Source organism: Symphalangus syndactylus, chromosome 13, assembly GCF_028878055.3.
Source record: "Symphalangus syndactylus isolate Jambi chromosome 13, NHGRI_mSymSyn1-v2.1_pri, whole genome shotgun sequence".
NCBI classification, from domain to species: domain Eukaryota; kingdom Metazoa; phylum Chordata; class Mammalia; order Primates; family Hylobatidae; genus Symphalangus; species Symphalangus syndactylus.
This window is the reverse complement of record NC_072435.2, coordinates 87794106-87820523: the sequence shown is the minus strand read 5'-3', so window position 1 is coordinate 87820523 and position 26418 is coordinate 87794106. Positions and strand designations below refer to the sequence as shown.

General features: G+C 40.0%; 2 long non-coding RNA genes across 2 annotated transcripts in view; one reads left to right on the top strand and one right to left on the bottom strand.

Annotated features, from left to right (window-relative positions):
* The window catches only part of LOC134732035 (uncharacterized), a 30536-nt gene extending 17023 nt beyond the window's left edge, over nucleotides 1-13513 (top strand). Inside the window, exons 2-3 of the long non-coding RNA XR_010114899.1 lie at nucleotides 12739-12831; nucleotides 13371-13513. This is a non-coding gene — a long non-coding RNA (uncharacterized lncRNA). The remainder of the gene's footprint in view (nucleotides 1-12738; nucleotides 12832-13370) is intronic.
* Nucleotides 13514-16756: 3243 nt separating this feature from the next.
* Nucleotides 16757-21825, bottom strand: LOC129460300 (uncharacterized). The gene is made up of 4 exons (XR_008650196.2): nucleotides 21717-21825; nucleotides 20913-21128; nucleotides 18617-18722; nucleotides 16757-17711 (listed from the first exon to the last, which is right to left on the bottom strand). It is a non-coding gene; the product is annotated as an uncharacterized lncRNA (long non-coding RNA).
* Between the last annotated feature and the right edge of the window lie 4593 nt (nucleotides 21826-26418).

Genomic DNA, 26418 nt, shown 5'->3' with positions numbered 1-26418 from the left:
CACATTTTCCTGTTTCTTTGCATGTCTTATACTAATTTAATGGTATTCTGGATATTGTATATAAAAGAACAACAGAGACTGAAGTACATTATTTTTTGTTTTGTTTATTATCCAGAAAGTGTAACTTCTGCTGAAGGAACTAATTGTTTAGCTATCTCCTAGAAGGGGGTTGAGCTGGTACTAAATTATAGCTTTAATTAAATTGAATTCACCTGTGATTAACCACACTCCCAACCTCCTTTGCAGACTTTTTAACCATGTCAATATTTAAACTGGAAGGAGGCTGGGCTGTAGCTTCACCTCAGAATTCAATCTGACATACATCTGGAATCCAAGTATCATGAGAATGTGAGAGATGATGTGATTATGTTATTTTTCCAGCCGGTCCTCTACTATCTCCTTCTCACTATAATTTGGAGGTTGGGGAAAAGGAGAGTACTGTTGGGCTGAGCAATTTGCTTCTCATCTGGGACTCTATCAGACTCTAGTCTTCTCTGCCAGGATTCACTGTTGAATAAGGGCTGGTTTATTTCTCCTCCTGTATCAGTCTGTTCTAATGTTGCTAATAAAGACATACCCAACACTGGGTGATTTATAAAGGGAAGAGGTTTAATTGACTCACAGTTCCACATGGATAGGGAGGCTTCACAATTATGATGGAAGGTAAATGAGGAGCAAAGTCATGTCTTTATTTATTTATTTATTTTTATTTTTTTATTTTTAGTTTTTTAATTTTGTTATTATACTTTAGGTTTTAGGGTACATGTGCACAATGTGCAGGTTTGTTACATATGTATCCATGTGCCGTGTTGGTTTGCTGCACCCATTAACTCGTCATTTAGCATTAGGTATATCTCCTAATGCTGTCCCTCCCCCCTCCCCCCAACCCACAACAGTCCCCGGAGTGTGATGTTCCCCTTCCTGTGTCCATGAGTACTCATTGTTCAATTCCCACCTATGAGTGAGAACATGTGGTGTTTGGTTTTTTGTCCTTGTGATAGTTTACTGAGAATGATGTTTTCCAGTTTCATCCATGTCCCTACAAAGGACATGAACTCATCATTTTTTATGGCTGCATAGTATTCCATGGTATATATGTGCCACATTTTCTTAATCCAGTCTATCGTTGTTGGACAATTGGGTTGGTTCCAAGTCTTTGCTATTGTGAATAGTGCCACAATAAACATACGTGGGCATGTGTCTTTATAACAGCATGATTTACAGACCTTTGGGTATATACCCAGTAATGGGATGGCTGGGTCAAATGGTATTTCTAGTTCTAGATCCCTGAGGAATCACCACACTGACTTCCACAATGGTTGAACTAGTTTACAGTCTGACCAACAGTGTAAAAGTGTTCCTATTTCTCCACATCCTCTCCAGCACCTGTTGTTTCCTGACTTTTTAATGATAGCCATTCTAACTGGTGTGAGATGGTATCTCATTGCGGTTTTGATTTGCATTTCTCTTTTGGCCAGTGATGATGAGCATTTTTTCATGTGTTTTTTGGCTGCATAAATGTCTTCTTTTGAGAAGCATCTGTTCATGTCCTTCGCCCACTTTTTGATGGGGTTGTTTGTTTTTTTCTTGTAAATTTGTTTGAGTTCATTGTAGATTCTGGATATTAGCCCTTTGTCAGATGAGTAGGTTGCAAAAATTTTCTCCCATTCTGTAGATTGCCTGTTCACTCTGCTGGTAGTTTCTTTTTCTGTGCAGAAGCCCTTTAGTTTAATTAGATCCCATTTGTCAATTTTGGCTTTTGTTGCCATTGCTTTTGGTGTTTTAGACATGAAGTCCTTGCCCATGCCTATGTCCTGAATGGTATTGCCTAGGCTTTCTTCTAGGGTTTTTATGGTTTTAGGTCTAACATGTAAGCCTTTAATCCATCTTGAATTAATTTTTGTATAAGGTGTAAGGAAGGGATCCAGTTTCAGCTTTCTACATATGGCTAGCCAGTTTTCCCAGCACCATTTATTAAATAGGGAATCCTTTCCCCATTGCTTGTTTTTGTCAGGTTTGTCAAAGATCAGATAGTTGTAGATATGCGGCATTATTTCTGAAGGCTCTGTTCTGTTCCATTGATCTATGTCTCTGTTGTGGTACCAGTACCATGCTGTTTTGGTTACTGTAGCCTTGTAGTATAGTTTGAAGTCAGGTAGCATGATGCCTCCAGCTTTGTTCTTTTGGCTTAGGATTGACTTGGCGATGCGGGCTCTTTTTTGGTTCCATATGAACTTGAAAGTAGTTTTTTCCAATTCTGTGAAGAAAGTAATTGGTAGCTTGATGGGGATGGCATTGAATCTATAAATTACCTTGGGCAGTATGGCCATTTTCACGATATTGATTCTTCCAACCCATGAGCATGGAATGTTCTTCCATTTGTTTGTATCCTCTTTTATTTCATGGAGCAGTGGTTTGTAGTTCTCCTTGAAGAGGTCCTTCACATCCCTTGTAAGTTGGATTCCTAGGTATTTTATTCTTTTTGAAGCAATTGTGAATGGGAGTTCACTCATGATTTGGCTCTCTGTTTGTCTGTGATTGGTGTACAAGAATGCTTGTGATTTTTGTACATTGATTTTGTATCCTGAGACTTTGCTGAAGTTGCTAATCAGCTTAAGGAGATTTTGGGCTGAGACCATGGGGTTTTCTAGATATACAATCATGTCATCTGCAAACAGGGACATTTTGACTTCCTCTCTTCCTAATTGAATACCCTTTATTTCCTTCTCCTGCCTGATTGCCCTGGCCAGAACTTCCAGCACTATGTTGAATAGGAGTGGTGAGAGAGGGCATCCCTGTCTTGTGCCAGTTTTCAAAGGGAATGCTTCCAGTTTTTGCCCATTCAGTATGATATTGGCTGTGGGTTTGTCATGGATAGCTCTTATTATTTCGAGATACGTCCCGTCAATACCTAATTTATTGAGAGTTTTTAGCATGAAGGGTTGTTGAATTTTGTCAAAGGCCTTTTCTGCATCTATTGAGATAATCATGTGGTTTTTGTCTTTGGGTCTGTTTATATGCTGGATTACATTTATTGATTTGCGTATGTTGAACCAGCCTTGCATCCCAGGGATGAAGCCCACTTGATCATGGTGGATAAGCTTTTTGATGTGCTGCTGGATTCGGTTTGCCAGTGTTTTATTGAGGATTTTTGCATCAATGTTCATCAAGGATATTGGTCTGAAATTCTCTTTTTTGGTTATGTCTCTGCCAGGCTTTGGTATCAGGACGATGCTGGCCTCATAAAATGTGTTAGGGGGATTCCCTCTTTTTCTATCGATTGGAATAGTTTCAGAAGGAATGGTACCAGTTCCTCCTTGTACCTCTGGTAGAATTCGGCTGTGAATCCATCAGGTCCTGGACTCTTTTTGGTTGGTAGGCTATTGATTATTCCACAATTTCAGAGCCTGCTATTGGTCTATTCAGAGATTCAACTTCTTCCTGGTTTAGTCTTGGGAGGGTGTATTTGTCGAGGAATTTATCCATTTCTTCTAGATTTTCTAGTTTATTTGCGTAGAGATGTTTCTAGTATTCTCTGATGGTAGATTGTATTTCTGTGGGATTGGTGGTGATATCCCCTTTTTCATTTTTTATTGCATCTATTTGATTCTTCTCTCTTTTCTTCTTTATTAGTCTTGCTAGCGGTCTATCAATTTTGTTGATCTTTTCAAAAAACCAGCTCCTGGATTCATTAATTTTTTGAAGGGTTTTTTGTGTCTCTATTTCCTTCAGTTCTGCTCTGATTTTAGTTATTTCTAGCCTTCTGCTAGCTTTTGAATGTGTTTGCTCTTGCTTTTCTAGTTCTTTTAATTGTGATGTTAGGGTGTCAATTTTGGATCTTTCCTGCTTTCTCTTGTGGGCATTTAGTGCTATAAATTTCCCTCTACACACTGCTTTGAATGTGTCCCAGAGATTCCGGTATGTTGTGTCTTTGTTCTCGTTGGTTTCAAAGAACATCTTTATTTCTGCCTTCATTTCATTATGTACCCAATAGTCATTCAGGAGCAGGTTGTTCAGTTTCCATGTAGTTGAGCGGTTTTGAGTGAGTTTCTTAATCCTGAGTTCTAGTTTGATTGCACTGTGGTCTGAGAGACAGTTTGTTATAGTTTCTGTTCTTTTACATTTGCTGAGGAGAGCTTTACTTCCAACTATGTGGTCAATTTGGAATAGGTGTGGTGTGGTGCTGAAAAAAAATGTATATTCTGTTGATTTTGGGTGGAGAGTTCTGTAGATGTCTATTAGGTCCACTTTGTGCAGAGCTGAGTTCAATTCCTGGATATCCTTGTTAACTTTCTGTCTCATTGATCTGTCTAATGTTGACAGTGGGGTGTTAAAATCTCCCCTTATTATTGTGTGGGAGTTTAAGTCCCTTTGTAGGTCACTCAGGACTTGCGTTATGAATCTGGGTGTTCCTGTGTTGGGTGCATATATATTTAGGATAGTTAGCTCTTCTTGTTGAATTGATCCCTTTACCATTATGTAATGGCCTTTTTTGTCTCTTTTGATCTTTGTTGGTTTAAAGTCTATTTTTTCAGAGACTAGGATTGCAACCCCTGCCTTTTTTTGTTTTCCATTTGCTTGATAGATCTTCCTCCATCCCTTTATTTTGAGTCTGTGTGTGTCTCTGCACGTGAGATGGGTTTCCTGAATACAGCACACTGATGGGTCTTGACTCTATCCAGTTTGCCAGTCTGTGTCTTTTAATTGGAGCATTTACCCCATTTACGTTTAAAGTTAATATCGTTATGTGTGAATTTGATCCTGTCATTATGATGTTAGTTGGTTGTTTCGCTCATTAGTTGATGCAGTTTCTTCCTAGCCTCGATGGTCTTTACAATTTGGCATGTTTTTGCAGTGGCTGGTACTGGTTGTTCCTTTCCATGTTTAGTGCTCCCTTCAGGAGCTCTTTTAGGGCAGGCCTGGTGGTGACAAAATCACTCAGCGTTTGCTTGTCTGTAAAGTATTTTATTTCTCCTTCACTTATGAAGCTTAGTTTGGCTGGATATGAAATTCTGGGTTGAAAATTCTTTTCTTTAAGAATGTTGAATATCGGCCCCCACTCTCTTCTGGCTTGTAGAGTTTCTGCTGAGAGATCAGCTGTTAGTCTGATCGGCTTCCCTTTGTGGGTAACCCGACCTTTCTCTCTGGCCGCGCTTAACATTTTTTCCTTCATTTCAACTTTGGTGAATCTGACAATTATGTGTCTTGGAGTTGCTCTTCTCGAGGATTATCTTTGTGGCGTTCTCTGTATTTCCTGAATCTGAATGTTGGCCTGCCTTGCTAGATTGGGGAAGTTCTCCTGGATAATATCTTGCAGAGTGTTTTCCAACTTGGTTCCATTCTCCCTGTCATTTTCAGGTACACCAATCAGACGTAGGTTTGGTCTTTTCACATAGTCCCCAATTTCTTGGAGGCTTTGTTCATTTCTTTTTATTCTTTTTTCTCTAAACTTCCCTTCTCGCTTCATTTCATTCATTTCATCTTCCATCACTGATACCCTTTCTTCCAGTTGATCGCATCGGCTCACGAGGCTTCTGCAATCTTCGCGTAGTTCTCGAAATTTGGCTTTCAGCTCCATCAGCTCCTTTAAGCCCTTCTCTCCATTGGTTATTCTAGTTTTCCATTCGTCTAATTTTTTTTCAAAGTTTTTAACTTCTTTGCTATCGTTTTGAATTTCCTCCTGTAGCTCGGAGTAGTTTGATCGTCTGAAGCCTTCTTCTCTCAACTCGTCAAAGTCATTCTCCATCCAGCTTTGTTCCGTTGCTGGTGAGGAACTGCATTCCTTTGGCGGAGGATAGGTGCTCTGCTTTTTAGAGTTTCCAGTTTTTCTGCTCTGTTTTTTCCCCATTGTTGTGGTTTTATCTACTTTTGGTCTTTGATGATGGTGATGTACAGATGGGTTTTTGGTGTGGATGTCCTTTCTGTTTGTTAGTTTTCCTTGTACCAGACAGGACCCTCAGCTGCAGGTCTGTTGGAGTTTGCTAGAGGTCCACTCCAGACCCTGTTTGGCTGAGTGTCAGCAGCGGTGGCTGCAGAACAGTGGATTTTCGTGAGACCACAAATTCAGCTGTCTGATAGTTCCTCTGGAAGTTTTGTCTCAGAGGAGTACCTGGCCAAGTGAGGTGTCAGTCTGTCCCTACTGGGGGGTGCCTCCCAGTTAGGCTGCTCGGCGGTCAGGGACCCACTTTAGGAGGCAGTCTGTCTGTTCTCAGATCTCCAGCTGCGTGCTGGGAGAACCACTACTCTCTTCAAAGCTGTCAGTCAGACAGGGACATTTAAGTTGGTGGAGGTTCCTGCTGAATTTTTGTTTGTCTGTGCCCTGCCCCCAGAGGTGGAGCCTACAGAGGCAGGCAGGCATCCTTGAGCTGTGGTGGGCTCCACCCAGTTCGAGCTTCCTGGCTGCTTTGTTTACCTAAGCAAGCCTGGGCAATGGCGGGCACCCCTCCGCCAGCCTTGCTGCCACCTTGCAGTTTGATCTCAGACTGCTGTGCTAGCAATCAGCGAGATTCCGTGGGCATAGAACCCTCCGAGCCAGGTGTGGGACACAATCTCCTGGTGTGCCATTTTCCAAGCCCGCTGGAAAAGCACAGTATTAGGGTGGGACTGACCCGATTTTCCAGGTGCCGTCTGTTACCCCTTTCTTTGACTAGGAAAGGGAACTCCCTGACCCCTTGCGCTTCCCAAGTGAGGCAATGTCTCGCCCTGCTTCGGCTCACGCACAGTGCGCTGCACTGACTATCCTGCACCTGCTGTTTGGCACTCCCTAGTGAGATGAACCCGGTACCTCAAACGGAAATGCAGAAATCACCTGTCTTCTGTGCCGCTCACGCTGGGAGCTGTAGACCGGAGCTGTTCCTATTCGGCCATGTTGGCTCCACCGCAAAGTCATGTCTTATGTGGTGGCAGGCAAAGAGGGTGTGTCTAGGGGAACTGCCTTTTATAAACCCTCAGATCTCATGAGACTTATTTACTATCATGAAAACAGCATGAGGAAAACCAGCCTCCATGATTCAATTACTTCCTACTGGGTCCCTCCCATGACATGTGGGGATTATGGGAACTAAAATTCAAGATGATATTTGGGTGGGGACACAGAGCCAAACAATATCACCTCCTTCACTGAAAATCTCCTGAACTACAAGAAGCTGGTTTCTCCATCCATCTAGATAGAGACTAGGTGCTAGGAATGGGTACTTATGTACTCTTTCCTCATTTAAAAAGGGATTGATTGCTTGGCTCTGAAATTCAGTTAATCAAGGCTTACTTGCATCTGCCACTCCTTGCTATTCTCACAGAAACATATAATTTTTATTTTATGCAGGCTTTTCTTACTAGTACCATAGATGTAAAGATCTTTTGTATCTTTATATCTCTTACTCAAAAGCAGAAATTTATTACTGTTTGATACCTATTGTCAAATCTCAACGGAAAGCATTATGTTATAATCTTTGTTTGTTCAGGCTGCTATAACAGATGATCATAAACTGGGTGGCTTATAAACAACAGAAATTTGTTTCTCACAGTTCTAGAGGCTGGGACATCCACAATCAAGTTGCCAGCAGATTCAGTGTCTGATGAGGTCCACTTTTTGGATCATAGTTGGCTGTCTTTTTGCTGTTTTCTCCCATGGCAGAAGGGGTAAAGGAGTTCTGCCGAGTGTATTTTCTTTTATAGGGGTGCTAATCCCACTCATGAGGGTTCTCCTCTCATAACCTAATTACCTACCAAACACTCCACCTTCTGATACCATCATAGTGAGGATTAGGGTTTCAACATAAGAATTTTGGAGTGACACAAACATTGTCTATAACAGTGTTACATCTTCAACTTTGGCTACTTTTTTTTTAGTTCATATGAAACTTTCAGTAGGTTGCAAGCCTTCAAAGGATGACAAGAGTCTACTCTTTAGGAAATTTATTTTGTATTTGTAAAAATATTATTGCAAAATCTACAGTAGGTAACATTACAAAGAACATCATCACATGAAGAAAGTCATGATTTTCTCAGAATAATTTCTTAGAACAGAGATTGCTGGGTCAAGGTTGTAGGCATTTCAAAGCCTTGATAAATACATGACCAACATACCTTCTGGAAGATTTGTACCAATATTCACCTTAACCAGTGCTGGCACAGATGTGTTTTCCTCTAATCACACCCAATTAAAAAATCTTTTTAAGGTAAGTTTGATAGTTTAAAAAACTTCTTCCTTTGAACATTTCTTTTTATAACTAGTGAGGCTGAGCATCAACGTGATGTCCACAAGTCCTTCTGTGAAAGGATTTTTCCCTCACTACTTCTTTAACTTTATCCTCCACTCTTCCCTGACTTTTCAAAGTTGCAGCCACATGGGCCTTATTTCAGTGCTCAAATCGGCCAAACTCTTTCCCTTTTTTGAAAATTTTACCTGTGCTCTTCCCTCTGCCTAGAACACTCCATCCCAAAACCTTTGCATAGCCAGATCCTTGTTATGATTCTAGCATGACTGCATATGTCACTTCCTGAGGTTTTCCCTGAGTTTCTGTTCTAAAGAAGCCTGGTCTCTTTCTTCATGCCATTGATCAAAATTTGATAGTATACTGCTCCATAATTTATCTGTTAATTTTCTGTCTCCTATCACTGAGAATTAAGCCGAGTGAGAGAAGGAACCTTGTGTGTTTTGTCCACTGTTACACCCCCAAATTTAGAGGAGTGCCTGTCACATAAGAGATACTCAAAAAATACGTTGAATGAATAAGTGTTTTTATGTTCACTGAAAGTTTGTATTTATACTTTGAGGAGCACTTTGGACTGAATTGTTTGTCTCCTAAATGTATAGGTTAAATCCCTAGCCCCCAGTGTGATCGTATTTTTTGGTGGGGCCTTTAGGAGATGATTATGTTAGATAAGATCATAAGGGTGGGCCTCATGACGGGATTAGTTCCCGCATAAGAAGAGAAAGAGACACCAGAGCTCTCTTTCTCCCTGCCAGGTGAGGATATAATGAGAAGGCGGCCATCTACAAGCCAAAATGAGAGCCCTCACCAGAAACTTTTCATGTTGGGACCCTGATCTCAGGCTTCCAGCCTCCAAGACTGCGAGAAAATCAATGTCTGTTGTTTAAGCCACCCAGTGTGTAATATTTTGTTATGGCAGCCCAAGAAGACTAAGACAAGGAGTATATAAGCACATACATTTTCCACATTTGCTCTTGGGATTTTTCTCTCTTTCTTTCTCTCTTTCTCTTTCTTTCTTTCTTTCCTTTCTTTCTTTCTTTCTTTCTTTCTTTCTTTCTTTCTTTCTTTCTTTCTCTTTCTTTTCTTTTTCTTCTTTCTCCTCCCTTTCTTTCCCTTTCTTTCTTTCTTTCTTTCTTTCTTTCTTTCTTTCTTTCTTTCTTTCTTTCTTTCTTTTCCTTCCTTCCTTCTGTTTTGTAAGATACAGCTTACTCTTTTAATTTTTCAAGGGATTTTCAGAGAATTGATGAGTGAAGTCCATCTCAGAGCTGCACCTGCTGATGCATCTCCTCATTCAGCAGGAAATCTTATTGCTCTATGCTATGAAATGATGGATGAGTTTGTACTGTACATTTATCTATAGTTGAACTTGATGCTATTTAGTGTTAATAGACTATTATTCATTAAAATTTGTCACCCAGACAGAATTAAAGGTCTGAGGTCAACAAGTTTGCTCGTTTCAAAACATCTCTCTTTGGTTCTTCCAGTTGCTCATTCCCAGTAATTCTTGGTGATCTGAGAGAGAGAGAATCACTGTCCCCTCTATGTTTTCTCAGTACTGCTTGAGTAACCTTTAACATTACATGATTTTTGCTTGGCTATTATTCTTCCTCTCCAGCATGTCGCCTTCTTCTTTTTCTACCACAGTGAACACCACCAAAACCTACCTTATGTATCATCTCCTTTGAGAATCCTTTCCAACACCTTTTAGAGAGGAGTCAACAAACTTTTTCTTTAAAGGGCCAAATAGTAAATAATTTAGGCTTTGTGAGCCAGTGTAGTGTGAACGCTGCCATATATAAGATGTAAATTAATTAGCATGGCTATGTTCCCATAAACACTTAATTTAGAAAAACAGATCAGATTGTAGTTTGCTGATCTCTCTTCAAAAGAATTAGTAGACCTAAATTATTGTGCTTTTGACATTGTTAGGTATATGGTTGTTCATTTGGGCTACTTTGAACGTAGTTACAGTGCATTTTGCTCTGTTTCTAGCACATGTATTGGGCATGCAATAATTCTTTGCAGAAAAAAACGAAAGGAAGAAAATATAAGATAACTGTAGAAATGGAGAGACAGAAGCAAGTGAGAAAGTTACTGTATTTGATAAAATAAATAATGCTAATGACTATAACAGATAAAAGCCCAAACCTCCATGTCTTAACACAACAAAGATTTATTTTTTGCTCATATCATAGTTCAATGGTGAATGACAAGGTGAAATGATAGAGTCTGTTCCACACAGTCATTCAGGAACCCAGGGCCTTCCATCTAATGGCTTCACCACATACTCTAAATCCTCAGTCCTCTCCATTCAGCTAGGGAAAGAGAACTAGGTTCACAGGTGCAAGGTTTTTATGGCCGAGGACTGGATATGGTACCCATTACTTTTGCTCACATTCTGTTGGTAAGATCTCAGCCACAGTTACCACCCAACCATAAGGAAGGCTGAAAAATATATTCTGGCTTGTGCCTGGGAAGAAGAGGGGAATATGGCTATTGGTAAGCACTAGCAGTTTAGTTTGCGCTGCTTTAAAAGAAGGCAATGAAGGGTTAAAGCAGTCTGTATGAGAAAGCCATACCAAATTATTTGCTTCTCAGGGGGAGGAAGCAGGACTTTCAACAATGGCCTACTGGTTAATTTTCTCCATAGAACTTTGCAGCACTCGTAAGTGTTGTCGTGTGCAGATAATAAACTGTCTTAGATAAATACAGGTGTATGCTAATGTGGGAGGAAAAATACTGATTGGCCATACTCCAAGATACATCAAAACACTACAGCAGATGTATGGGAATGCATCCGCCTTCGGTCTGGGTGAGGTTACTGGCGTGTTTAGTTATTTTAAAGCCCAAGGTACAATTATCAATCTCCTCAAAACAATTTTATCCTAATTTAGTTTCAATTACACTGAGTCTGTTTCTCAGTAGCTGCAATTATGTCCTTCAAAATAATCCCACTGGACATTTCTCAGAGTTATTGAGAGTAATTTCTTATCAGAGTTGCTGGGAAGTAGGGGTAAGGATGAGAAGGTAAAGATCTTATATATATTAAAGCAGTTTTAAAGTACTTCATGAAAGAAAGACATTGATAAGGCAATAGCATGTGGTAATTATAATATTCTTATTATCATTCTTTTAGTTTATTTGTTGCAGTTGACTTGCTTACGGAGTTAAAATACCAGTAATGGTGCTTGCCTAAGGGAGATTAATCTACGAGACTTTTTCTTTATTAAGGGATTATAGGCAAGCTGTTTTCCTGGTGATGCAAAAAGGGATTGTGGGTTCCTTCCAAAATTCTACTTACTTTAAAAGTCTAGTTTTAAGTGGGCTTTCCAGTAGAGTAGATAATTTGGGGATTGATGCAATTTAGCATTCGTTCCTGGGCATTAATTCCTGTTGTCCCTGTGGTGGTTTGTGGTGTAAATTTCAGTATCTGGAATTAGAGTTAGGCTCCTGGGCTGAGACAACTTGAAGAAAGCCAGAAAGAAGGCTGGAAACAAACAAACAAACAAACAAACAAACAAAAAACAACACTACCCTTTCACTTCAGAAGAATGAAACATCTTAACCCAAGCCACATTCCTTAAATAGGCCCTCCACTTCTTCCGTGACTGCTCCAGAAGTATCTAGCGCTGGTCCCACTCAATCTCCAGCAAAGTCATCAGCATTTCAGAACTGCTGTTACAACTCCGGTTCCCTAGAGGGTATACGATCCTCCCTATTGCCATACCATAGAGCACGTATATATTTAGCTCAATAACCAGGCTTAGAAATTGTTATGACTTCTGGTTTCTGTCCTGTCTTTTCTCTTAAGACGTGAGTTATCTTGGCTGACACTAAAAAATGAATAGAATGCAGGTGTAGTGAGAATTAGTGAGGGCTGTAAATTTGTTTTTATCATTGTCGAGTTTTCGTTTTCTTTATGTTTAAGGAATTTGTATATCTAAGAATGTAAAATTAACCATTACAAAAAATGAAAATTATGTATGTGTACTATTAAAGAATGATTGTGCTAACCAAAGAAAGAGAACACCATCATTAAATAGCTAGTTGAGATTTGATTTTGGTTTGGAAAGTAGAAATTCACCGGAGAATTCCCAGGAAAGTGGGTGCTACATGAACTGGGCACTTGGAAACACAATAGCCTCCCAGTAAATGATAGTCATTGGTAATGACTGAGTGTTCACCATGTCCTGGGCACTGTTTTAATAACCCTATGACATGATACCTATAGTATAGGCACTATGCTCCCCATTTTATAGATGAGAAGACTGAGGCACAGGAGATTTATGGATTTTGTCTAAGTTTGTAAAATAAGCTCAGAGCCAGAATTCAAACCCATCCAGAATGGCTCCAGGATGCCACTCTGGATAACCTCTCTTACACTCTGTTGTCACCAGCTTGGCATATGGGTCCCCTTCCCTGGGTCCCTTTTCATTTTCCTGATTTTTTTGGGGGGTGTAGATCTAAGAAAAGAAAGGACTATCCTTTTTCATGTAATACTCACAGCTTTTCCTCTCCTATTCAGATAGCAGCCCCAGCTCCAGGTGGAAACGACAGCTTACTTATCAAGGGGGTTACAGTGTCTGCAGCCTGCACTGAGTCAGAGTGTCTGAGAGAGGTAAGGAGACTCTAGCCCAGTGTCAGAAGGGGAAACAAAGGGCCTTCTCTCCTCTTCAAATGTCCCCAAAGGACTTCAGGGCAGGTTAGCTGGGATGATTGCCTTGGAGCAGCTTGAAGAAACATTTTTATTGAGGATAATTAAACAGAGATAACTACTGTCCACCCCCTGTTCTCTCTCTCTCTCTCTCTCTCTCTCTCACACACACACACACATACACACACAGAGTACATGATAGTCATATGTGTTTGAATGTTCATATTTCAGCATTAATAAATTGATACTTGCTAGCATTGTGGTTGCATGGAGCAAATGAAAATTATTCCAGCTTGATATGGTTTGGATCTGTGTCCCCACCCAAATCTCGTGTCGAATGGTAACCCCCCAGTGTTGGAGGTGGGGCCTGGTTGGAGGTGATTGGATCACGGGGGTGGATTTCACCTTTGGTGATAGTGAGTAAGTTCTCGTGAGGTCTAGTCATTTAAAAGTGTGTGGCACCTCTCTGCCTCTCTCTCTCGGTCCTGCTCCTGCCATGTAAGATGCCTACCCCCACTTTGCCTTCTGCCATGAGTAAAAGCTCCCTGAGGATTTCCAGAAGCAGAAGCCGCTATGTTTCCTGGAGCGAACCTGAACTTCCCCAGAAGCAGAAGCCCTAAGCTTCCTGTAGTGAAGCCTGTGAAACTGTGAGCCAATTAAACCTCTTTTCTTTATAAATTACCCAGTCTTAGGCATTTCTTTATAGCAGTGCAAGAACAGACTAATACACAGCTTGATTATTTCTGCCCTTTTTGCACAAGAAATAAGAGAAGTAATAGTCTAGGACATGTAGCAGGACTTCTTTCACCTTTGGTGTCAAACCACCCTATAAGAAATGTTTAGAAACACACCTGTGGAAACATAAGTTGTATGTTGTAGATTATTCAAGTCAAAAAGACTGATGTGTAAGAAGTGTGCCAGATGTGTTCATACTGATGAAAATAGTCTCTTCCTGTAGTAAAGATTGGAAGGCTTTTTCCAATGTTCATGTGCTTTTTCCAGTGTTTTTGCCCATAGCTAATCAAATTTTCTTTGAAATAAGAGAAAAAAATGATAAATGTTTGAGCTGATGGATATCTTAATTACCCTAATTTGATCATTACACATTGTGTGCATGTATCAAAACATCACACGTGCTCCATAAATATGTACAATTACTGTGTATCAATTTTAAAAATCTAAAAAAAACTTTATTTATTTTCTTTTTTTTTTTTTGAGACTCTTGCTAGGTCGCCAGGCTGGAGTGCAGTGGTGCAATCTTGGCTCACTGCAATATCCGCCTCCCAGGTTCAATTAATTCTCCTGCCTCAGCCTCCCAAGTAGCTGGGACTACAGGTGTGCACCACCACACCCAGCTAAGTTTTGTATTTTTCGTAGAGATGAGGTTTCACCATGTTGGCCAGGATGGTCTTGATCTCTTGATCTTGTGATCTGCCCGCCTCAGCCTCCCAAAGTGCTGGGATTACAGGTGCACCTGGCCTTCTTTGAAATATTTTATAGAGCCTGATTAATATTATTTCCAAGTGATCTTCATTGGTAACAGATCATTGCCCTTTTAAGATAAATTTTATTTCTTTAATAGGAAGAAATAATCAGGAGTTGAGATTAAACAAAAATATGGGTGACAAAAGTGATAAGACTTTTGGTGAAACACTGGGTGTGGCTATAATTAAATCAAATTTAATTGTGTAAACTCATTGCTCAAAAGGCAGTTTCCAAAAAGTGAATAATACATGAACAACAAACGTTGTGTGGAACTGTGGCAGCACTGAGTCTGTGGCTCCTTGAGGTGGTCGCTTGACCAAAAAGCAATTTTTCATGTGTCTGAATTATTTCAAGGGTGTTTATAAGACTCAGTTTTGTGTATATATCATATACACATATGCAATAGTTCCAGCATAATGTAGATTTTGTAATAGGAAAATGAATGTATTAAAATTGATAAAAGAAAAGTCAAACGAAGTCAGCAACTCTGGTTTAGAGAAAATTTTACTATAAAGTTCTGTCTTTCTATTTTGTACCTCATGTATAATCCTTTGGCTTTAAGGATATTTCGAATGAGTGAGAGTAATACAAGGTTACTTTGAGTAGGAAATAAACTATGGAGTTCTCTTAATATTAAGCTTACTATATGAGTAGCAAGTCTTTTATCCCCATAGCACGGGGGGAAAAAGAGCATATTTTAGGTATTTCTAGTAAGATTTCATTTTTTAAATTGCTACTAGATTGGAAACTTCAAAGGTTTATTCTATAGTTTTGAATCCTAACTGAAAGTTTCACATTTTATGCTTGTTACTCCTGTGTTTGGTTTTGGAAAATGGTGTTTATTTTCCAAGTGACATGGCAGAAAGGAAAGCTCTGGACTAGGAACTAACAGATGAGGGCAAAGTCCTTTCTATATGTTTGTTATTGCTAGATTTGTGATGTTGAACAAGTTCCTCTGTCTATCTGGTCCTCAGTGTTCACATCATTAAAATGAAAGTAATGAACTACAAGATGTCTAAAATTCCACTTAGTTCTAACCTTCAGTGACTTGGTCATCTAAAGTTACAAATTGGGTATTTGAGGTTTTTAATAGCACAGGTATCCTAAGACATTGACATGTAGCTTTCAAGAAAAGAGCCAGCTCCATAATTCCATTATTTTCCCATTAATGTTTAAGCTGGGAGAGAGAATGACCTAGCCAAGCACTTACACAATCATTATTCTTATGATGAAGCAACTTAACAACCAGCTTGTGTGTTTCCTGGTTGACATACACAGGAAAATTATCATCATTACATGCTTAGTGTAGTGCTTAATTGATGAACTGTAGTATTTATGGAGTGGTACATTTTGCAATACTCCCTTTTTTGATGATTTTAAACTACAGAGCCATTATGGAAAGTCAGCTCTCTTCTGTATGTACACATAATTGACTTTGAATTTCTGTGCAGATCAACCTAATTATAAACATTTTATACTGGACTAGAGCAATTCAGAACAAAGAGTCGTTCATTAGATTCATGGTCATGACATTGTTAACTGTTTATATTTTTTGTTAGATTTCAAAAATATTGTATATAAAACCCTTTTAGCAATCCCTAAGTTCCTAACTCCTCACCCAGGGCTCTTTTACTATATTACAAAGCTACAAAATAAAGTAAAATAGTTGCTGGGAGTAACTCAATACAACTCTTCAGATTACCAGAAAACCTTTGCAAATTCAGACATCATGGTACATAAATCTAACTGCTCCTACTTCTAGTTTAAATATGTTTCAGGGACTGAGCACTGATGTTTCTGCATTGTGTATCAATACTCAGCTTCCCAAAGGTAACTTTAGTGATTAAATAGTAAAGCTAGCTTTGCATATACACTTTTCATTGAATATTTTAGACTGAGCACATTTAGGAGGATGGCAATATTGCCTGAAAATATGGAGTAATCCTTGGTAATGTGCACCACAATTCAAATTCAAGAATGTTAGGGCGGGAAGGGGCGTTTAACTGGGATTCACCTTGGAATAGAAAACTCATAACAAAAAGGCTCTTTAGTAAGATAATTCATACCTTTAAACTGCAAATTGTACTTGAAGGTGGAATTTATGGTCCTAGCAAGCATCAAGGAAAGCTTATGAAACTGAATTGCAGTTGTTCATGGCCAGCTAACCCTGGGGGAAATGGAAATGCACTTTGGTATTCTTAAAAGTAAGCGTCAAAGCCCCTCAAATTTCAAGGGGCTTTCAAAGAATTTTTAAAGCTTTAGAGATTTTCAGTTAAGCAAGTTCTTTTACTATTGTAGAGGTATGGAATGAACTCCTAGAAACACGTGTACGTTTAATTTGTATTTTGCTTTGAAAATGTAAAAATATATTTATAAATATACATAAAAGGATATATTTATTTATTATACCCATATCTATCATCCTTACATCTTCCAAAATGGCCTTGAGTAGATTTTGGGTAAGGACAAGGAAAAAAGACAAAAAAAGGAAACAGGAATGGAGAAGGTAGACTGGAGGTGGAAGGAATGTTATGAATTCAACTTCATATGCTTAGCAAAAAGTTCATATAAACTATTTTTGTCTTTAATAAGTTTCTTTTATGTTTCTCTGTGAGACATTACTATTAAAAATGATATGATGATGAGCTCTGACTATTCTTGTTTCAGTACAAATCACCAGATAAAGATCTTTTTTTTCCATTTATTTTTTCCTTCCCAGGAAAAGAAATCCCCTTTTAGTTGGCGGGAATCTATTGTTAGTTTTCCTTCTCTAAAATAGAGCCCTCTTGGCACATCCAGCAGAGAACTGCAAGGCAAACAGACTTCAGCATGTTTCATGTCAGTGAATGCAGAAGTTAGCCCACTGGCTTCAATAGTTGAGAACTCCACTTTCTCCCTTCATGACTGCATGTGTGACTTCCTGAAGCTGTACACTTATAAAAATGAGGGTTGACCTATCGAAATGGGAACAGACCATTCTTTCATTCAGTGTATAGTTCAGAGTTTCAGTTCAATTAGACAGAGGTTTTGTGAAGAAAAGTGTATCAGTCATTCTTTGCTGGGCTATGCTGCAAGAACAAGTGACCCTCAAATCTCAGTGCTTTGCAAGAGTAAAGCTAATATTTTCGTCATCTTCCATGATGGCTCTCCATCAGTTGTAACTTTGTCCTTCATCCTTTTCACTTTGGGATGCAGATTGACAGAATACCTCCATCTGGGGATGTGGTGTGTCTTGTGTCAGAAGGGAAATAATAGGATCTCACCACGGCTCTCAAATCTTCTGGGCATGTCACTTCCACTCCCATGTCATTTGCCAAATGAAATCACATGGCCAAGACTGACAAGAGGGTAAAATTCTCCTAAATGGAGAGACAGTGGATATTTTGAAAAATAATACAATCTATTAGAGGAAATATAAAACACAATTGTTTAATATCTTGTTCTCTGCTGGAGGACTACAATGCCAGCTTGACCCAAGTCTTGCCAGTCTTTCTCATAATTTATAGCTTTATCTTTGTGACAACAAACCAGAAAAGCTGAGGAGCAAGATTTGTGGGAAAATATTTTGTTGGCACTCAGGGTATCAAATATAGTTCAAAAAAGAGGTGTCATGAAGCGATCTTCAGATTATATATAACTCAAAGACTATCTCTTCCAGGAAGCCTCCCTGTATTGACCCAATAGTATACTACTTACTAATAAATAGCATATGGCTTACCATAAAAAGAATTGTCTTTTTATGACACTTCCCCTCGACTGCCCTTACTCCATCAATGAGCTGTTCATCTGGTGCCGATTTGGCTGTTTTTTTTTCTTTAATTGGTTTGGAAGATATCTAAGAGCAGGGGTTACAATGGAGTAGAGTAAAAGTCATTGCCTAACTGTGAAGTTCTTTAAAATTATGCCAAACACTGACTTGGTTATTCTATTCACTTCTCAGAAGGAGAAGATAATTTGGTTTCAAGACCCTTTATCACTTATCTTCCCTCTCTCCAAGATATAGTGGAAAGCAATTCATTCATTCATTCATTCATTCACTCATTCATTCATTCATTCATTCACTCATTCATTCATTCATTCACTCAACAAAATGTTGAGTGCCATTATGTTCCATGCACTAAGCCAGGTGCTGAGCTGTGTCATTAGGTGCTGAAAGTTTCTGCCCTCATGGAGCTTACCTTTTAGTGACAGTGACCCATGCAAATTAAATAATCACACAAGCATATTGGTACAAACCATGATCAACACCAGGAGAAAAACTTACAGTGCTCTAAGACCATATAGGGGATCTGACTTCTTCTGTGTCTCTGTAAAGACTTCTCTGGGAAAATGACAGTTGAGCCGAGATCTCAAGGAAGAGTGGCAGCTAACTATATAAAAGAATAAAGGGAAGACAATTCAAAGGAGGTACAAGGCATGTTCAGAGACCCTTAGGTGGGAGGAAGGGAAAGAAAGGCCAATTGGGTAGAAGCATAAAAAGCAAAGGCGCACACAATGTGAGAAGCAGGTTGGGTTAGTGTACTCAAGGTCTCGTATGCCATGTCAAGGGTTTGGGTCTTCATGTTCTGAAAGATTTTTAGAAGAGAATGACATGAAAAAATTTGAATTTTTAGATGTCACTCTAGTTGTCATGTGAAATGGATTGGAGAGCAGCAAGTGGATGGCAGGATACCAACAAAAGTCTTTTTTGCAGTAGTAGCAATAAGGATTTCTGCTCAGTGCAAAATTGGCATCTGAAAGTTGGATGGCACACAACTGATATTCTGGATCTCGTTCATTCTAGCAATTAATTTAAAAAAATTAGACCCCAATCTAGCAGCAGATTTTAAAAAATCAAATTTAAATTGGCCCATGGTTTATGATTTATAAGACTGTTCAAAACAAATTTCTGAAATAAATAATTTCACCTACACCAAAAGTATAGGTCAGTGACTCTTTAATATCTAACAGATGGGCTTCAGAGAATCCCTGAAGCCTTTGAAATTCCATGAAGATTGTGAGTGCTTATGTTTATGTATTTTTCTAGGAAGCAGATCTGTACAGTTTTATCGGATTCATGATCCTTTAAAAGTTAAGAACCACTAATTTACATAATCACTTGACCGGTTATAGTTGCTCCATTACCAGAATGCAGTTCTGGGTAATACCTCTTGAATTGGTGGAAAACGATAGCTGACTTCCAAAGCTTTGGGCTCCTGTTTCCTCCGGAAGGGTGGTTGCTGGTAAGTGCAGCCCCGCCACAGACTGTATTTCCTGGTCCTTGTGCAGCTATGGAAGGTCATGTGACCACTTCTGACCAATAGAATGTATGCAGATATTTTGATTGGCACTTGCGTGTAAAGTTGGGTATGTGTCTGATATGACTTTTTCCATAATTTTGCCACCGTCTCTAGTGACCTTGGAGACCACGTTGTAAAAATGGCAGCATCACAAGATGAAAGAATTATTGATTCGTGAGTCATGCAGGCAGCCAGGAGAGCTGTCCAACTATGAACACCTGCACTGGATTTTAGTGATTAAGAAATAAATTTTATTCTCTTACGCAATTGAAATTTGAAATTTATGGTTATTTGTTAGAGCAGTTAACCACCCTGGCATACAAAAATAATACCTCACACAGGAAGACAGCAAAATGGGTGTATTGGCCAGGGAAAATTCCTCTTTGGATGTCTTCCTGAAACCAAGGAACAACACTGCCTTGCAGGCCATAGTTTCTCTGTATTGTTTTTGCAATGTGTAATTTACTCTGAGCCCAAATTTCTCACAAATTCTGAGCTTGATTGCATGAGAGAATGATGACCATAGATAGCTAATGTAAACAGCTTTTAATCACATAAGTACACTTTTAATAAGTCGTAGAGAGACATGTTTTAAGTGAGTGAAGATATTCATTCATTCATTTATCTACCTATTTTTAAAAATTGAGTTTCCTTAGTATAGTGCTTTTTTTTTTTTTTTTTTTTTTGAGATGGAGTCTTGCTCCATCACCAAGGCTGGAGTGCAGTGGCACGATCTCAGTTCACTGCAACTTCTGCCTCCCGGGTTCAAGCGATCCTTCTGCCTCGGCCTCCCGAGTAGCTGGGACTACAGGTGCTTGCTACCATGCCCAGATAATTTTTTTTTTTTAGTAGAGATGGAGTTTTGCCATATTGGCCAGGCTGGTCTCAAACTCCTGACCTCGTGATCCACCCACCTCAGCCTCCCAAAGTGCTGGGATTACAAGCATGAACCACCATGCCCAGCCCTTAATATGTTTTAAACTATACCTAGGATTTTTGTTTGAACTAGGTATGGTAAGGTGATAGACACATAGACAACTCCCTTGAAAGAAGAGTTTGTCATTTACAGTTGCCAAGAGAATGGAGCACATGGGGAAGCACCAGGATTGCCTTGAGGGCAGAAAGATTGAGGGGAAAGCTTGGGCAACAGCCTTTATTTAGGGTTTTATGGGAAGGAATGGGGGAGGCAGGGTAAGCAGCTGAGCTGAGGTTTCGGATTGAAGAGTTTGGACCCTTTGGACAGGCTCTGAGCTACAAGAGTGGTCTCTAATTGTCCAGTACCTGGCTCTGGGTGACTTAGAGCAGGAGGATAATGTTCTGTGCTGGAGGAGCCTGAGAAAAGGATGAGATGAGGGTATGGAGCCTGGATGTGTTGTCTTGCATGTAAAAGGTGTGTTCTAAGCCAAGTTGTTTAGTATCTCCAGGAATTAGCCAAACCTGGGAGGGGCAGTCCATCCCTGGTCTGCAAGATGCCCCAAGATATCAAAGCATCATGAACTATAGAAAATAAAAAAAACATGGTTAATAGATAGTGTACCAGACCTAAGCACAAAATGAGACACTAGGGTCTATGTAAATCAGATTGACCAAATTGTTACAAAGACACAGATCTATCCAACATTCAATAGCTTTTTCCCCTATCACCCTACACCATAAAAGTCATTTTGAGCACTGCGCGTTTCTAATAAAATTATTCATGTAAATATACACACTAAGTTACTTAAGATGAAAATAAAGCTATGGACATTTCAAATTAGTAAAAAGAGGTTCTTAAAGACTTGTCCAAGTACTTCAGGATTGAAATTGGAGTTTATCTTGAAATATGAACCTGAAAACTATTCAGAGTCCATTGTGGTTCTGGACAATAAATACAACCTCCCTTAATCAGTGTCTTTAGTCTCCCCTTCCCCAAAAGAACAACATTACAAAATAGAGTCCAATGCTTACACTTTTCAGAGATTCCCCACTGCCTACTGCCACTATTTTCAAATTTCGGTCATTTATAGACCACCTTCTCAATTTTTGCTATATTTGTGTAGCACCTCTTTTGGTATATTCTTATTTTTTTAAAAAAGATCAACTCACCATGGTGCTTTTATATTAGTTTCTTCTTAAGCAATCTTCCTATCTGTGTAATTGCAGATTTCGTGTTAGTTACACATTTTTTCTAGTTTGTATAAAACTAGAAAATCAGTACATAACTACTACAAGTCTTTAAAACATTGTTTGTGTACCATGTAATGACACATTGGTTCTTACCAGTGGTACCCATGCTACCCTTGGGAAATCCCAGCTGGGAAGATGATGTTCAAGGCTCCTGAGGATGTAACCCCTGACTCCCCCTTTTCTACCATCTTTTTCAATTGTCAGGGCATCTGTCAGGATGACTGTCAATTCCAGACTGTGGTATGCGTCCTCTTGCTTCCACTCTTGCCTGAACAGGTTCTGTGTCTTTGACACGGCAGTGCCCCACCCCAGACAGGCCTTACGCTACCTCTAAAAGTCCCTTAAAGCTCTGTGCCAGGGCTTCTCCCTAACAGCTCCAGACTTCCCTCCTCACAGCTCCAAACTTATGCTGCTTCCAGTTGCTGCATTTTTTTTCTTTTTACTTGGTGCCCTTCGGATGATGTGTAGGTTTTATTTTCCACTAGGGATTAAGTATATTTTTATCCCTGGATGTTGCCTTTTGGGGATCCTTGGTTTCAACTCTAAACTTCATGGGCCAATTCTATCCTATCCCACCTTTTTTTTTTTTTTTTTTGTCCCAGGTTCCCAGAACCCTAGTCAGAGTAAAACACTGCAGACTGCTCGTTACCCAAAGTGAAAACAAGGTTTTTCCATGGCCACTCCCTCTGTCTGAAATGCCATTCCTCTTCCTGGCCTTCTGGTTGTTCCTACTTAGCTCTCAAAAATCAATTCCAATACCACCACCTCCTGGAAGTCTTCGTTGCCCTTCCTAGGCAGAGTTATATGTTTCTCGCCCATTTTTTTTTTTCACAGTACTTACTGTAATTGCTGTAATTACTGTTCTAGAATCTGTCTCTCCTGTTTGTTTGAAGATGTACAAGATAGGGAATATATTTTAGTTATCTTTGTTTTCCCTGCACTTAACACAATGCCTAGTACATTGACAGTGCTTCGATGATGTTTATTGAATGCATGAATAAATTCATACACTAGGAATGTATTAATTTATTCATGTACTTTGGAATAGAAGTTTGACATTTAGCTCTTTAGTATGGGAGGAGAAATGTCCCTAACAATAAAATAATGTGAGAAATGAATAGGCATTGAGTTTTCCCCCATCCCCCACTCCACCCTCCCATCCCTCACCCCTACCCCCACTTCTGGGTACAGCCAGACCCATGGAATAGAAAGAGCTTTTACTTACAAGAAGAAGCAGGAAGTGACCCGTGACCCAGGGGTGAAAAGTCACGTTCACACCCAGTCTCTGGAGATTCACTAAAAAGTCCTGTAAAAAAATTTGTTAGGGATAAAAACTAAGAAAAACACTGAATATTTACACAGTACATTTTCCCCTAGTTTAAGCTGAAGGTAAAAAAAAAAAAAGTGAAAGGGGGAGTGGGGAGTCAAAATTAAATAAGCCAGCTGGTTTAACTTCTCTTTTTACGTATTTTCCATTGCAATCCTCTCTTAGTCATAAAACCTTTCTCAACCACTTTATGCTTTTCATTTGGCTGAAATTCTTCAGCTTTTTCTACCTTAAAAAAAGGGTTAAAGGTTGAGTAGATTGTGACTTTATCTTCTCTTTCTCTTCTATCCCCCCCCCTCCGAAACACATGCGCACACACACACACTCTTACTCTCACTCCCCAACTGTATTTATTAAAACCAGTTTCTGATAACAGCTACCCAGAAATAGGATCTCTGTTCTCTTTTGAGAAACAAAGCCCATCTTTCTCGTGGTGCAAAAAATATTCAATGTTCCTCCCCACTTCCCCCAGCTGCCAGTGTCACACTGGTTCCCCAGCCCACTTGCAGGCAGGGCTTCCTAGGAAGCAAGAGAACAGCTGCTGAGCAACAATAGCTCCTAATGGAGCCAATACATAGACAAGGCCTAATGTTCCTGCACTTTTCCACCCCTGCTCCATCCTAAGAATGAGTGTTTTGATGCTGGGCTGCGAGGGGAAAGAGGAGGAGGATAAGGGAGGCTCCTTTCTCACTTTGTCTTTTTCTGCCCTTAAAAATAAAAGAGAGGGGCCGGGTGTGGTAGCTCATGCCTATAATCCCAGCACTATGGGAGGCTGAGGTGGGCAGATCGCTTGAGTGCAGGAGTTCAAGACCGGTCTGCACAACACACTGAAACCTCACCTCTACAAAAAAACACAACAATTAGCTGGGCATGGTGATGTGTGCTTGTAGTCCCAGTTACGTGGGAGGCCGAGGTGGCAGGATCACTTGAGCTTGGGAGGCAGAGGTTGCAGTGAGCTGTGATTCTGCCACTGCACTCCAGCCCAGGTGACAGAGCAGAACTCTGTCTCAAAAAAAAAAAAATAATAAATAAAATAAAATAAAATAAAGAGGGAAGTGTTCATTGGGGAAATTTTGTTAGTAATTTCTTCCTGTCACAAACATCCACCGAAAAATTGCATGACGATGATGTGTGTACGTGTGTGTGTATGCGTGTGTGTGTGTTTAGCAATTCCATTTTAAGAGAAGTTGCTCACTAAAAGCGGCCTCTTCTTTCTTTTGGAGGCTGGGTGATTCGTTCAGCAGAGGAGACTCTGGCTGGAGTGGTTCCAGCAGGTCACTGGTCACTGCACTGGGACGAGCTGGCCAGTGAAGGGACTTTGGACCCTAGTAGCAGTTTGGCATTTCTAAGTGGGTAAAAAGAATTAACTTCACAAAAATCAATGGGAATCCACACGCCCTGTTCAGCCCTCAGACAGGGACCACCCAATAATGCCTTTCGCTGTTTGATATTGAGGGGTTCCTTTCTACAGGTGCTTCTTGCCCAGGCTGGGAATGTTTAATCTGCATGGAGCTTAAAGGTAACCCTGGCCTGGTGGCGGCAGATTGCAGTCTGGAAACTCCAGTCCCCAAATCTATTGCCTTATAAGCTTCCAACAGAACAGCTTGACGCGGTGGATCCTTTCTTTTTGAAAATGTTAGCGAATGAGAAGTAAATCAAAGCTTTGAGCCTTGCCCGTTAGGCTGCCCCTGTGTATGGAGCTCAAAGGGGATACTTCTCTCCCCCTCCCCATCAGTGACAAAAGGCTCTCTAATCCTGATTTCCTTACAAAAAAACACAAAGTGTAAAACCAGCCTAGGGACTGGAAATAAAATGAATACTGGAGGAGCAGCTGGCACATTAATGCCCCTGAAAGCACTAGCTGGCACCTCACCCTGAAACCAAATCGCCCTGTCTCCATGGGGGCTGGGGACAGATTTAGTTTGTAACAACAAAATGAAGTATATTTTTAACAAATAAACACAATCTTGGCAGAAGCATAGGCATCTTTAGCCAGTAAATACTTCATGCACTTGTGCGCAACTTTCCATATCCCCTCCATCCCCCAGCCATCGCCCCACAAATGAAATGAAAGCTGGGAAAAGAAGTAAACTATCACAAATTCATTAAATCAGAAAAGATGTCTGTGGCCTCACTTTACAACCAAATATTACCTCTCCTTCTGAGTGGTAAAAAATTGCCTAAACAACCCTCGGCAATTTTATTTGCATTTCCTGGCCTTGACTCTTGCTTAATAGCTGGCGCTGTTTGTATTTAATCACTATTTTCTGAACTCTGTCTCTTGTCCATTTCACCTTTTCTCAAAACAAGCCCAGCCCGCACTTCTGGGAAATTATAGTGCCAAATCTTCAAGGCAGGTTAAGTAAAGAGTCGAGCTTGGAAAAGCACAACTCTTTTTGGAATATGTTGGTGTCAGTGTCCAGGATTCTTGGGGACCAATGATGAGCAAGATTCAGGAACACAGCCAGTTTTTCTTAGTATTTTGTCCAGGCCCATGCTGGGAATTCGCAGCTGCTGTGTGTTGGCTCGGGGGAGATTTATTGGGAAAGAGTGAGTTTTAGTTAATTCCAGCAGCTCGTGAAAGCCACATATGACTGTCACCCAAGGGTCCAGGTTACTCTCTCCAAGGGAGAGATAACTGTGAGGGAGAAGTGAGAAGAGGATGCTGAACGCAGGAAAAGAGAATGACGGAACAGAAAGAACATTCACGTGGGATTCAGGCTGCAAACGGGGAAAATCCCAGAGAACGAACCCCTTCTCTTTTTCTGAATGCTACACCCCACTCCCTGTGGCTCCCAGCCTCTCATAATTGCAGTTTGGATTGGAGTGCTACCCTTGGCTACTGAGTGTGATCACACTTAATTTCAAGTAGCAAAGTCCATTTCAACCCATATTTTCACACTGACAAGGTGAATCTGAATAATAGCTGTATTGAGGCTGGTTTTGGAATGACTTGCCCTGTCGATGTATTTCTCTTAAAAAAGAGAATGTGTTTAATAGTTCAGAAATAACCTTTTGCCGTCCCTAGAATCACCTCAGGAATCCCGTGAAGAGCAGCTCTTTGAATTTGCTGGTCAGAAAAGATTATTGCCTCCAAATGTTGCCTCCTAGGTCTCGTTCACTTTATCTCTGCTTGAGTATTTCACCCCAGCCTGTCCTAAGCCCTGTCAAAATCTCCAGCTTCTTTTCACTTTCCTGACACCTAGTTTAGAACCTAACTTAATTTTTTTGTCTTCCTAGCTTCTGACCAAGGCTTTTCTGTGTTTCATTGGTTTTTAGATGTTTGAAACTGAT